A 14,024-nucleotide genomic window follows, 5' to 3' on the forward strand; every position below is an offset into this window, starting at 1 on the left:
TGTATTTAGTCTTGTATGTATGCCCTTTGCCTCCTACTTCTTTCCTCTATTTCTTTATGCTTTTCTCCTGTCCCATTACCATGTTCAGCCCTCATCCTGGTTTCGGTAGTTTCTCGCAGTTGCCTTGCCCTTGGTCACTCCCTACCAGTCCTCCCAGAGAGGTTAGACAAAAAAAAAATATGAGAAGAAAATAAAGGGACTGATGGTCCGGGAGGAACATGGGAGTGTTGGAGGTAGGGGAAGGGAGGAGGGTTGGCCAACCTAGGGACAAGGGAACAACAAATGGTTCAGAATACTTTCTCTTTCTTACTAGCCTGCCAAATTTCTATTTTTTTTCATACCTAATACTCTGTAAAGAACTTTTCCAATTTATCATCAGTTCAATTAACTTCAATACCACTTCATACAAAATTCTATCTTAACTTTTACTACCACATTGCTTTTTATACCTATAAATACACATATTCTACATTAGACTATTAGCTAAACGAAATGACCGTTTGACAACATGGATTAGGGCTTCCACTCTCTATCGCACAAGAAACCCACTTTATTGTATGCATTTAGAATATTAATCATATATGATGAATCCCTCTACTGTTCCAATCATCTTCGCCTAGATATTCCAGTGTCTTCCTAAGTTGCAGGGGCAGTGAATCATTTAATGTGTCTCTTCTAGCTACAGTCTCTGTAACTCCACCCAAATGACCATTGTCTTCAGGAATCTGGCAAAGAAGTGTGGGGGAGCGGAGAGTAAGGCACGGATAGGATTCACCTGTGAATAGTTGTTCAGCAGCTTCCTTAGATTACCATCCTTGCTGGGTATAAAACGAACTTTCTGAGAATTAGAAGGGGGATCTAATGATAAGCAAGAACCAGAAGTGCATCCTCTAGACCTCAAAGTCTCCAAGCAGTGACTCCCTTTGATCCAGAAGATAGCTGTGATATCAGAGGAGCAGAAGAAGAACCCAAAGTCAGAGCATGGGACAGAGTGGTAGACTTCCCAGATCATAGAGCAAGTAAAGCTGAGTGGTTTTAGACAGGATGGGGTGTCCTGCATCTTGGCAGGCTTATGGAATGGAGTGCTTTGAAGACACTTATTTGAGGGAGCTGGGCTTGCTGACTGTGGTAGATATATAATCGTTTGTCAATTTGAGGATTAAGAGTATAGGGGTGGAGTCTAGCTTGTCAATCAGATCATAGCCAATGAGGCCTCTGTGTGGGCCTGGCCTTCCCCTGAGACTTCTGGGAAATCCAGTACTTTCCTCCTTGGAAGGGGGAGACTCTCTGCTCACACTCTGGGAGACAAAGCAGCTGACAAGACACATGGCCCCACCCTTATGCAGCCCTGGGTGCTGGAGAAGCCATGCAGAGATCCCTGCCAGTGCTCAGATGTTTCCAATGCCTGTGGATCCAAAGACTTTCTACCCACTGGCCTGTGATCTTCTACATTCAGCATCATTGCATGTGTTTCGTGAGTCTGAAGAGGACTTTATAGATTGGTATCGGACATATGGGCTAATATTGGACTTATGAACTTGATCTGGACTGGGCTGGGATGTTTTCTCCATGCTCAATTGCTCTTGTACATAAATCTCTTCCTTATACACATATGTGTGTCCATGGATTTGTTTCTCTAGTCTATCCAGACTGACACACTGACTCTGGAGGTACCGTGTTTAGCATCCATTAGTAGGAAATACCCTCCAAAGTGCATCTATAGCCACAGGTTTATAAAGCCCCGATTTTAATTTGTTCCATAAAGAATTATGGCTTGAAGGGTTATATAAATTGAACATAACTCAGGTTATACCAATTTTAATTATCACTATAGTACAGAATGAATAAATAACGTGTCCAAAATCACAAATGCATGCAACAGAGCAGGAATTTAAACACATATCTATAAATATTCACAACTAAATTTTTATTAATGTTCTCAACCAAAAATCAGACAATGCCACTGAGGCAATTCTGATTCATGGTAACCTAGTAGAACTGTCCCAGTGAGTTTCCAAGACTATAATAAATATTTGCTTGAGTAGAAAGCCTCATTTTTCTCCCATGGAGTTGATAGTGGTTTTTAACTGCTTTCCTTGTGGTTAGAAGCCCAATTCGTAATCCAGTATGCTACCATAGTCATACATTGCTAGAGAGAAAATATATATACATATGAAAAAGGAATTAAAATTGGTGAAGCCTGAAAACATGCCTCCTCACATGTTTTCATGTGATATACTTAATAAAATATTATAATTTACTGTCATTGACTCGATGCTGATTCATAATGACCCTGTAGAACAGCGGGTCTCAACCTGTGGGTTGCGACCCCTTTGGGGGTAAAACAACCCTTTCACAGGGATCGCCTAAGACCACTTTAAAACACATTATTTCCTAAAGGCTTAAGAACCAAGACACCGCTCCTCTATCCGTCTTCAGGCGAGCCTGCCCACATGCAGATATGCCCATATATGAGTACCAGGCATGATGACTGTTACCCATGTGACACTATGCTTCAAGACAAAATTTCATCTATTTGTCATTATAAATAAATATTTTAAATATATAACTACATATTGTTTTTTGATGAATCACTATGCTTCCAATATGTTCAATGTAACAATAAAAATGCATCCTGCATATCAGATATTTACTTTACAATTCATAATAGTAGCAAAGTTACAGTAATGAAGTAGCAACAAAAATAATTTTATGGTTGGGGGTCATCACAATATGAGGAACTGTATTAAAGGGTCACAGCACTAGGTAGGTTGAGAACCATTGCTATAGAACACGGTAGAACTGCCCCTGTGAGTTTTCAAGACTGTAACTCTTGATGGATGTGGAAAACCCATCTTTGTTCCATGGAGAGACAAGTGATTTTGAACTAATGACCTTTTGGTTAACAGCCTGACACAGTTTTCCTCATTTCCCATTGTTATCCCTCCCTATCCATGAAATAGCAGTTGCATACACTTAGAGCTGTGCACGCTTGCAGCAATAATTGAGCAGTGGGGAAAAATATAGCCACATTCTCTGGAATCATCATTATAAAATAAACCATAGATTTCCTGCAAGTTTACATTATTAGCTATAAAGAATTGTGGTCCTGTTTAAGAGACGGAGGAGGAGGAGGAACAACTCCCTGGTGTACAAGGATCCTGAAAAGTTCAGAGTCAGTCTGGTGACCATTTGTGGGCAATCCTCTGAATATTTTCCAACAGTATGTCAACACGTATGCTTTATATGTTTCTTTAAAAGGCTGTTTAAAAAAATTACCCACCAGTGTCTTTGGACACTTTGATTGTGGGAGTATAAACTGACAAAATCTTAGATTAAATTATTTATTCATCAAGTAACAAAAGTTAAGAGTGAAACAAAAACCGAGAGAACACCTTGACCATGTAATGCATCTTCCTGGGAATTTTAGGGGGTAAAAATGAGAAATAAATATTGAGATGTTTATACAAAAATATCCACAATGAAATTTTTATTAACATGCAGTTCACAAGCATGTATATCTGGATGACATGGGTTTTATGAAGTACAGTGGAAGATGATATATAACTTTTATCTTAAATACTTAAAAATATACTCAATTCTACATCAAGCTCTCACTCCCCTTTACTGCATATTTTATGACAGGTTATGTTTCTCTAGACTAGAGAAACAAATCCATGGACACACATATGTGTATAAGAAAGAGATTTATATACAAGAGCAATTGAACATGGAGAAAACATCCCAGCCTAGTCCCGATCAAGTCCATAAGTCTGATATTAGCCCATAATTTCCGATACTAATCTATAAAGTCTTCTTCAGACTCAAGAAACACATGCAATGATACCAAATGTTCAAGATCACAGGAGAGTGGGTAGAAAGCCTTTGGACCCAATGGCAATGGAAACATCTCAGCGCTGGCAGGGGCCTCTGCATCAGGGTGGATCCATGTCTTGTCAGCTGCTATAACTCCCAGGGAGTTTCAGAGGGTCTCCCACCTCCAAGAAGGAAAAAGCAGGATTTCCCAGAATTCTCAGGAAAAGCCATGCCCACACTGAGGCCTCATTGGCTATAATCAGATTGACAGACTAGACTCCACCCCTCCACTCCGAATCCTCTCAAATTGACACCAGATTAGGTGACTGCCACGGGAAATGCTTACTCTCCAGCATCGAACTCCAAGTTGGAACTATAGTAAATACTCAATATGAAAATGCAATTAACAAATCTAAGGGAATATATGGTGAATTCCTGGCAAGGAGTCCTTTCAAAGTCAACAGCTAATTTTAAATTAGGACAGCTAAGGCACTTCAACAAGGAAAATGGTCTTAACCCAAACCAACTGTGAACTGAATCCCTTCTTAGTCTTGCAAAATTAGGGAGAAGAATGTTTCCTTTTCGTTGTTTGAAAACAAAAAAGTATCGATGCCTGATAACAATGTCTAGGTGACCACACAGACTATATGCCATAAGGCAAAAAGAAATAAAACACATGAAACAAAATAATTTATAAACATTAGTGTAGAAAATGTAAGTTCTGAAGGCCTCACGAGATGCGCTTTACAATTTGGTTTTATTGCCTGATTTAGTCCTTTTTTGTCTCTGTTATCATGTGGTCTTGTCTCTTCTCAGCCCGTAATTAAGGAATCTCCATGGATTCCCTATGTCTGGGTAACAAGCTCTAAGCTCCACATACTGACCTAAAGATCTTTGTGGACTTGGCCTCTCAACCTCTTCAGTTCTCTCTCTCATGACCCACTCGTTTCTAGCCTCGGCAAAGCCAAATTAGGGATGTTCATGGACTTCCTAACTTCCAGACTGTATACTCAATCTCCAGGATGGAATACTATTTTCAGTTTCCCCTTGATCTAACTTCTAATGTTCCATGAAAACCCACCACACTGCCACTTCTCTAGGAAACCTTGCGTCTTTCCTCTCCCTGTTGGATCTTTGTTCTCTCTTCCTCCTCGTGTACCTGAGTGGCCTCTGAATCTTAACCGAGGAGGTACTGGCTCAAAGGTCAGTCTCAGTCTTGAAGTCATCTTTTGGCATATCCAGCACAGAATCAAACCTCAGACAAAGGCTCCGTGTGCAAATATGGACGGAATAAATGTCCTGGCTTTGTGCTGTCTCAGTGAGTGAGAATTGGCTCTGGGCAGTAACTGTGGATACAGAGGAGAGCGTTAGAAATCATTCTATTGATATACCATTTATAATTAGTCAGAAATCACAGTGCTTCAGTTAGAACCCCCAAATTCTAAAAGTTTCAAGAAACGTGTTTCTGCTTTAGGGTCATGTTGAGTTCTAACAAAGCAATGATCATGAGATTGGTGAGGGACAGGGAAGTGTTTTGTTCTGTTGCACATGGTTAGAATCGACTTCACAGCACCGAACAACAGTGCACCTTTATCGGATAAGTAAATTCAACATAAAAGCACATTTACTATAGGCCTAGGATTACAAGTTGCCTTGAAAATTAAAAATGAACTAGTTTCTGTTCATTAGTGTCTCGCAGGCTCACCTTTCTTTCTAACACAGTGCTTTATTATTATAAGCTTTGATCATATGCTTTGATCTTTTGTTTGGATAAAGCATTTTTCATATCTCTAATACCAGAAGGACTCCTTTACAAACTTCTATGAGAATCTAGCAGCTAATAGGAAGGTCTTGATACTTTTTATTTAATAAAATATTAAATTATCTATGGTAGTATATCTACCTTACTCATTAATGACTTCACATGGGAAACTGGTAAAAAAATATACTGCAGAAACCAAAAATGCAATCACATGGTTAAGACTTTATTGAGATATTTAAGTAGAATTGTCTACCAATGGACAATCAGGCCTTGGTACGATTATATTGAAAACAATTAGAATTTACAAGTTATTTTTTAATACAAATACCTTTTTTTAAAAAAAAACACTATGTTTTGTTAAACCAGACAAAGGCAAAATAATATAAACAGATAATAAGCATAAGGATAAATGAAGTGCCTGACCAACAATGCGATTCCCTGAATTGTGAAGGAGCCACACTTGCTCACAGTGCCATGCTGCTGCTGCTCTTCAGCGTCATGGAGTGGATTTTTAACTCTTTCTGGCCCCACATGGCTGAAGAGACCTTCCCCAGAGGGTTTTCTAGGCTATAAAGGGGTAATCATCAGCTTGCTAACCTCAAGGTCAGTGGATCATCCTGTGGTTTCACCCATCTCAAGAAAAAAGATGAGTCTGTCTCAGAAGCCCGGTGGAGGGTTGCTTGGATTTGGGATTGACTCAGTGGCCGTGGGTTTGGGTTTCGGGGAATCTTTTGGCGAGCAGATCACCAGGTTTTTCTCCTGTAGACCCACTAGTCCAACCATTCATCTTTCCATTACCAGCCAGACACTTCAACAGTTGTGCCACTGGTGTCATTAGCACAGATGTCATGTATGAGATCACAGATACCACGAAACTCACTGCCATCCAGGTGATGCATACTCATAGCGAGGACCATGTAGGGCAGAGTAGAACCACCCCTGTGGGTTTCTGAAACTGTCACTCCATGTGGGTGTAGAAGGCCTGCTTTTCTCCTGCAGAGAAACTAGTGGTTTTGAACTGCAAACCTGTGGTTAGCAGCCCAAGGTATAACCACTGTACCACCACCGCTCCTAAAAAATTCATAGATGTCATTTATAAAGTGACTTTGACTAGAATCAGTACACTTTCCACTGGGACGTGTATATCCACACATTTCTTTGAAAAATGACTAATAGTTAAGCTACTGTCAAAAATTCTGATTCTAAGAGTGTATCCTACCATGTTCTTCATACGTGATGAACTGAGACATATAAACGTATGTTTACTTCGCTATTATGTCAGCAAAAAGTCAGAGACCAATTAAATGTCGATTATTGTATGTCTACACACATTCTAATAAACCTTTATAATGGCATACTACATAAGCATTCAGATAATGAGGTAGTTGTGTGTGAGTTTGGTTTTGATTGAATCCCTCTTTATAATTCAAGTTTGATTTTTCCGAAATGCTTACTTCAACCTTCCATTCTGAATTAGTTCAGATAAGCGGAGACATTGGGACAGAAGGCTCTGAAGGCCGGACAGAGCATTCCCTTTGGTCTGCTTTCCTACAGGGGACATCATAGACACTCAAGACAGATTCATCAAAACTAAGAAATTAACATTGGTACAACACTTTGTTAAAAACGATCTTCTATATTTTTAAAGACCTGTGCCATTTGAAATACCGAGTAAACACCTTGGAGGGCGGCATCTGATCCCCGGCTTCCCTCTCGCAATGAGGCAGGCAGCAGACATGCCTTCAGCCTCAATCCTTTGTTTACTCTGATAGCGACCGTTCGTCCCCCAGCATGTTATTTCTGAGCTGCGTTTGATAATCCATTGCAATGGCCACACAGAACTCACAAGCAATAGTCAGAAGGATGGAGGTTTGCTAGCGAAGTAAATAGATTACCACGAGTCAGGATCAGTTACACTAAGGATACAGTCACTGGTGGATAGCAACACCTCTGGCAGCCAACAGCCAAGTCTCTCGTCAGCCCCTAGCCTATCAGTCACAGGTGCAACTGTTATGTGCTGGGTCACTAACCACAACGTGAGAGACTTGAACCCAACCAGTAATTCGGTGGAGGAAAGATGTGATGATTTGCTCTTGTCAATATTACAGTCTAGAAACCCCACTGTTCTATTCAGTCACAGGTCACTATGAGTCAAAATCAACTCAAAGGCACCTTGTAATAGCCTACAGCTCCACACTTAGTGATACTATTAATTAAAATAGCCTGCCTTGTTTGTATACTAGCCGCTGACTGGTGCAACTGAAGGCTTTGGTTTTCATTGTCCACGATAGTGCAAAATACCAATTGGGCTAATAAACAATGACAAATACATCCACTTTCCTGTTTTGTAATCAGCTGAGAAAATACCTTGTGGTAAGACAATAAGAAGCAGTAACTCCATGTGACAGAGTAGAAGTATCTGATAGATTTTGGTCCTTTTGTTTGTTTTCCTGTTTGTTTCAGAAGCAAATGGCCACTTCTCTCTCCAACGGATCTATGAGGTGGGATCTAGCAGGCAACCTTGCAGCTAGCAGCCATGCATGCAAGAGAGCCACTTTGAACTGTAGTTTGAATATTTTATTTTCACTCTCATAGAAATAAAAAAAATTAACTGAGCATTTAATCCATATAAATTTGAGATCTTTTTGGAAGTAAATTTTTGTGTAATTTTTTTTCTCACGTAAGTAAACTACTACTAACAAAAAGGACTCATTGACTGGGTTTCTGAGACTGTAATTGTGCACAGGAGTCGAAAGCCCACTCTTTCTCGCCCTGAAGCGGCAATGGTTTTGGACAGCCGACAATAAAGATTGTAGCACAAAGCGTGTAGGAACCACAACACCACTAGGGCTCCTTTTACTAAGACAATGACTTAAAGAAGGGGGAAAACAAAAAATAGGGAGATAAATGTTACTTTTTTGTTGTTGTTGGATTTCCCAAAATAATTAGTGTGAACAATAATAGCCTTGATTTCTATTTCTTAAAATAAACATACTAAAGTATCCTGCATGACTTAGGCATCTTCTTTTCTTCAATCAGTTGTCCTAACCTTCGTAACAGATTGGTAAACATAAATTAACTCATTTGTAATTCTGTGATATTTTACCATTTATGATGCCCTTTGAGTTTCTATTATAAGTAAGTATGAGTCACGGGCGCATTCTGAGAGGCTTCCTTCTTAAGCCATTATCACATGTTTTTCACTGTCTGTCCCTGCCATAAGCTTTAATCCAGAAACAAATTATCGAGGGAAGCCTTTCTTTGGCAGAGGTATTGAGGGCGTCAAAACAACCTTCTCTTTTGAGAGAGAAAAAAATAACGTTCCTATTACTGATGTCTCCAAACATTTCATAACACTCTTTTGCTTTTAATTGTTTTACATTAAGAAAAAATGTGTATAAAATCACCACCATAACAAGTGGAGTAGCAATGAACATTATACTTTATTTGCAATGAGCAGTTTTTGGACCTTAGAATATAACACTGCCAACTCAACCGCAACAGAATCCACACCTAGGTTACCTTTGTAACCACTCAAATGTAATAAATTGACGGCAGAGAAAAAACAAAAAATACATCTAAAATTCAGTATTCTCAAACTTCCTTTTTGATTTCCTGTTCTTTTCTAATAGGGTTTCTGTAAATGATTTGGTGATTGGCATTTTTCTCTTAATCACAAATTTGGAAAGCAATCCAGAACTGTGAGAAAATACAGTTTTGTTCTTTAAAGCCACCCAGGTGTGCTATTTTATTTGTTTTTCATGGCAGAACCAGTGAAGGTAGTAAAAGGCATGTCACTGATGAGGAGGTTGTTACCACAGTTTTCTTCAGAGATGGTCTGAGTAATGGCCGTGGGAAGGAGAAGATTAGCACGTAGGAATGTTTAATCAGAAGTTGAGAATCACACAAACCAACCACAAGAAACCATTGGTCATGGAGTCCAACAGGGGAGAGGGGACCACGCTATTTCAAACGGAAACGCTTTGAAGGGGCACTCAGTCCCTGCTCTCTTTGGTCATCGCTTTAGGAGGCTGGTCATTGAGGCCGTGCGTGCGATCCCTTAGAGGAGACATTTCTACCAGAGGGAACAGAAGGAAGAGTGGAAAAGAGCAAGTTGAACCCGGTGACTTCGTTTTCCCAGGCCCAGAGTTCATTTAGGAAAATAACTCAAATTAAAATTAGATTAATTTGAGTTTAGGTTTGTAAAATAGAGGCCAGGAAATCAATCATGTCACCAACCTCTATTGAGATAAGTCAGTGGCATGCTTAGTAATACGTAGTAACATTTTTTCCCTGATTTTCTGGTGTTTTTTTTTTTTTTAATCTCAAGCATAGTACCTAGCACATGGTGGGAACTGAGGATGTATTTTTGGATGAGTTAATACATGGATGAAGCATATTAGCCAGAGAAACCTATGTTCATTTTTCTCCAATTAGTATTTTTTCCTCTTAAAACTAGTTGTACATTAGGCCATTTGGATAATCTTTTAAAATAGAGATTTTCTAGGCCTCTGGGAAACCAAAAGATATCATAATGTCATTTGATCTATTTTCTTAAAATTATAAATCAAGTAGAGGCAAGGTTTCCAAGAAACTATGACATTTCACTGGAGAACAGAGCAGTGCTACCAAAAAAAGTGCATATTCTTTTTTTCTGCGAGAAATGGTCCTTTTATGTAACTTCCTCTCAGTAGCAGGACTCAGGGCCATTTCTCTTCAAAGCCACACTGATTGATGTCCTCAGCACTAGGCATCCTCCGATTTCTGCCTCCTGCTCTTTGATCTGCTTCAGCAGCAAACTGACAATAGCCGTGTTAGATGCACGATGTAATAAGAACCTCTCTTTCCCTCAAAGAGGATATTGCCTTTCATATATTCTTCAACATTTTTATCTTAGAAATAGAAATATTAGTATAAACTTCTAACAGAATCTAAAGAGCTAGTAAATTACTACTATATAATATTAAAATGTATAACTCAGTCAATATGATATAATAATAGTAATGAATGACTCAAATAATAATTGCAAAAATACTTGTCTATACATTGATTTTTTCAGTAATATGACAAATAAGTTTGGAGTACCTACTAGCTACAGGCACTTTTCTATGTTTTGAGTGGACCAGTATAGAATACAGAAGGAAAAGTCTGTGTAATAGAGCTGACAGAATATTTAGAGGAGCAGACAATAAACAGAAACAAGCAAGTATGAGGGACTTCAAAACGTTTCTGAACAAATTTAATTAACTTTTAATTCAATTTTTCCATAAAATGTTGATATCCACTTTTGCATATAGCTTTCTATTGGGACAAATATTCTGGTTAAATAAAGCAAAGAAGGGTGTTGCATATTTAAATTAGATAGTGTGAGAATTTTTGATGGGAAGAGACTTTTTGAATAGTCTGAGGTGAGGATGAACAAGCTAGATAAAGACAAAGGCAAGAGCAAAGAGCGAAGGCCCCAAGGCAGAATAATCGCCCTCTGGCATGTTTGGGCAGGTAGATACTGCAGATGTAAAACTGTGGGCTGTGATTTTAAAAGAATTGTGCTCAACTCAAAGAAGCTAAGTACCTACACTGCAAGACATTATACGGAAGAGCAATGACTTGGGTTGTTTTTTTTTAATCATTTTTTGGGGGCTCGCACAACTCTTATCACAATCCATCCATCCATCCATTGTGTCAAGCACATTTGTACATTTGTTGCCATCGTCCTTATTAAAACATTTGCTTTCTGCTTGAGCCCCTGGTATCAGCTCTTCATTTTTCCCCTCCCTCCCTGCTACCCCCTCCCTCATGAACCCTTGATAATTTATAAATTATCATTTTGTCTTGGGTTTTCACTGAGTGAAGTTAACACAAACTGGGGGATGGTGAGCAGAAATGGATTTGACTTTGTGACTAGGATCTACCATTAACATAAAAAATAGGCTCAAGTAGGGCAACTGCTATTATTGGCAATGGTTTTGATCTCTTCCCTTAAGTGGCTTCATCTGAGTTAATCTGATTATGAAAAGCAGAAGCCAGGAGCACAGAGGCAAGTCTATAAATAGAAGGACCAGTTGAATAATAAGATTCAAATTAACAAATAACATTCAGGTGAAAAAAAAAGAAAGAACGAACCAAACAAACAGAACCTGAATTTATGGTTCAGATAAAAAATTGGGGTATGGCTATCAATGTCACAAATGAATGAATGAATACCCTTTTGATATCCAATATCTGTCACTTGGATAATATTTTTTTTCCAAACATGCCATCCTGCCTAAGTAAGAAAGGGTTACTTTAATTGGCTAATTCACATTGTATTTTAAAACAGACCATTTTATTATAATATTTAGAAATAGAAACAAAACAGTTTCTATAGTACATCAATGAAATCACAGTGTAATATTGGCAAAATGTCGGATACTACATAGGTGTCTTGAGTGGAGTGTGGACACACTTTGAACCAGAAAATACCAATCTGAAATGGCTTGAAATTGAGGTGCAACGTACAAATGAAGAAAAATGCATGGAGCTTATTTGGTATAGCAAAGTCAACATAAGGAATGCTCCTTATGATCTTAACCCCTCACTCGATGCAGTGGAGTGGTAGTATAGGGCTTCTGGAAGTAGGAAGAATCAACATTGTAATGCTTTGTGCTGCTAGGCTTTGGGCCAGGGAGACTGGAATTACTTCCAGCTCGGATTCTCGTTAGCTTTATAACCTTGTGTAAGTAATTAGTCTCCTCATGGTGACTGCAATATCTGTCATGGGCTGATGGAAAATTAAAATAAAAAATATAGAGAGTGCTCAGCCCAGAGTCAAGTGCAATTAAAGCTTAGTTAATGGTGTGAAGTATCGGTTCTGATGCTGCTTCTTCTGTCTTATTTTAAAAGAATAAGGGTTAGGACAGTATAGACAAGATATAATATGTTTCACAATAAAATACAGATTACTGTGTGGGTGAGCCATTGGGTGGTGTCATTGATTAATGTACTAGGCTACTACAGGGGTGGAAACTTGAATCTGCTCAGAGGTACCTTGGAAGAAAAGTCGTGGGATCTACTTTAGAAAATCCAGTCACTAAAAGTTCTGTGGAGCTCAGTTCTCTTCTGACATTCATGGAATCAAAATCAACTCTCCACAACTGGTTTGATTTGGCTTATTGTGTGACCATAAATATCTTGGAGCTGGGTTAGGCACTGCAAAGGCAAGCCTTGATAAGCAATATTCTGCACAACCATTTCCACTGTGGTGGCAAAGAGTAAGTTGCAAGAATTACCATTAATGCCTTGTGAAAAAGTGTTCACTATAGAGCTGTATGAAAAAAAAAACTCTCATGAAACAAAGAGAATGGAATGGTTAATTCTGCTTGCAATAATCAGAGAATTAAAAAAAAAGTTCCAGCAAGTATTATTTTAAGTGCTTTAAACAGTCTCTTGACCCTTGACAGAAACCTCTGAAGTAAGTGTGCTTTTCCCCTCTTGACAGATAATGTTCTGAGATTCAAGGACCGTCAGTGCCTTGTCTAGATCTCATAACTAGTAAAGGGAAGAATTGTGTCTAGGTCTTATTCTGAAGCTAGTTTTTTTTCTCTTGTAGACTATGCTTTAGGGAGAGTTTAATTTGAAATGGAACACATTTGCTATATATAGAATTACGGAAATATGCAATAATATCACCCATCAAAATAATTTTTATTTATTGGAATTCGCTATGTAACAGGCATTATGTTGTACAGATTTAGATTGAACTATGTAGGACATTGACATTTTCAGTCATTTCAGATGACTTCTTATGTCTAGGTCATTAGATAAATGAGCTTTTAGTTTTGACAGTTTCATATGGCCCATCCTAAGACATTACTTGACATCTTTCTTATGACTTTGAGAAATCTATTTTATCTCTGTTTTACAGATGAGCAAGTGATATTTTGGCACTTTCCAAGTTGACAAGACTAAATCAAAGTCTACTTTGAATGTATAGGCATGTGTTCTCATATTAGGCTTAGAAAACAAACATTTTATTAGTACTCTCCTCTTCTCATAGAGAAGCCATTGTATTTAGGGCATTAGTCTATGTCTGGTTGGTCATTTTCAGTCTGGCTTATTTTTTTTTTAAGTACTGTATTGTATAAATAATAGTCTTCAAATAAATGATTTTAGATTGTATATACTTCAGCTTTAAAAGCTTTAATAAAAGTTTAAGAGATAGTTTTAGTGAAATAGTTTGGCCGCTAGTACATAGGATCTTTGACGACATTAATAATTGTAACATTAAATTGAATTAGCGTTGTATGTGTAAGTTTCAAACCTCAAGAAATGAGTTGAAATTCTTAAATGCATACTAATCAACATTCTTAATTAAAAAAAGTACATATACTAAAATATATTCCAAATTTAGACGTTAAACTGAAAGAAAATAATATTTGAAAACGTTAATTCATTTTTAGTTTTCAAC

The 14,024-nt window shown here is 38.1% G+C and overlaps 1 protein-coding gene across 7 annotated transcripts in view; it reads left to right on the plus strand.

Moving 5' to 3' along the window:
• PPFIA2 (PTPRF interacting protein alpha 2) overlaps positions 1 to 14,024 on the plus strand; it is a 503,998-nt gene that overhangs the window by 259,986 nt on the left and 229,988 nt on the right. The gene's annotated exons all lie outside the window — the stretch shown is intronic.

The sequence above is a fragment of the Echinops telfairi genome, unplaced genomic scaffold, assembly GCF_000313985.2.
Source record: "Echinops telfairi isolate 266 unplaced genomic scaffold, ASM31398v2 ScPeMD7_2;HRSCAF=8, whole genome shotgun sequence".
Classification (NCBI taxonomy): Eukaryota; Metazoa; Chordata; class Mammalia; order Afrosoricida; family Tenrecidae; genus Echinops; species Echinops telfairi.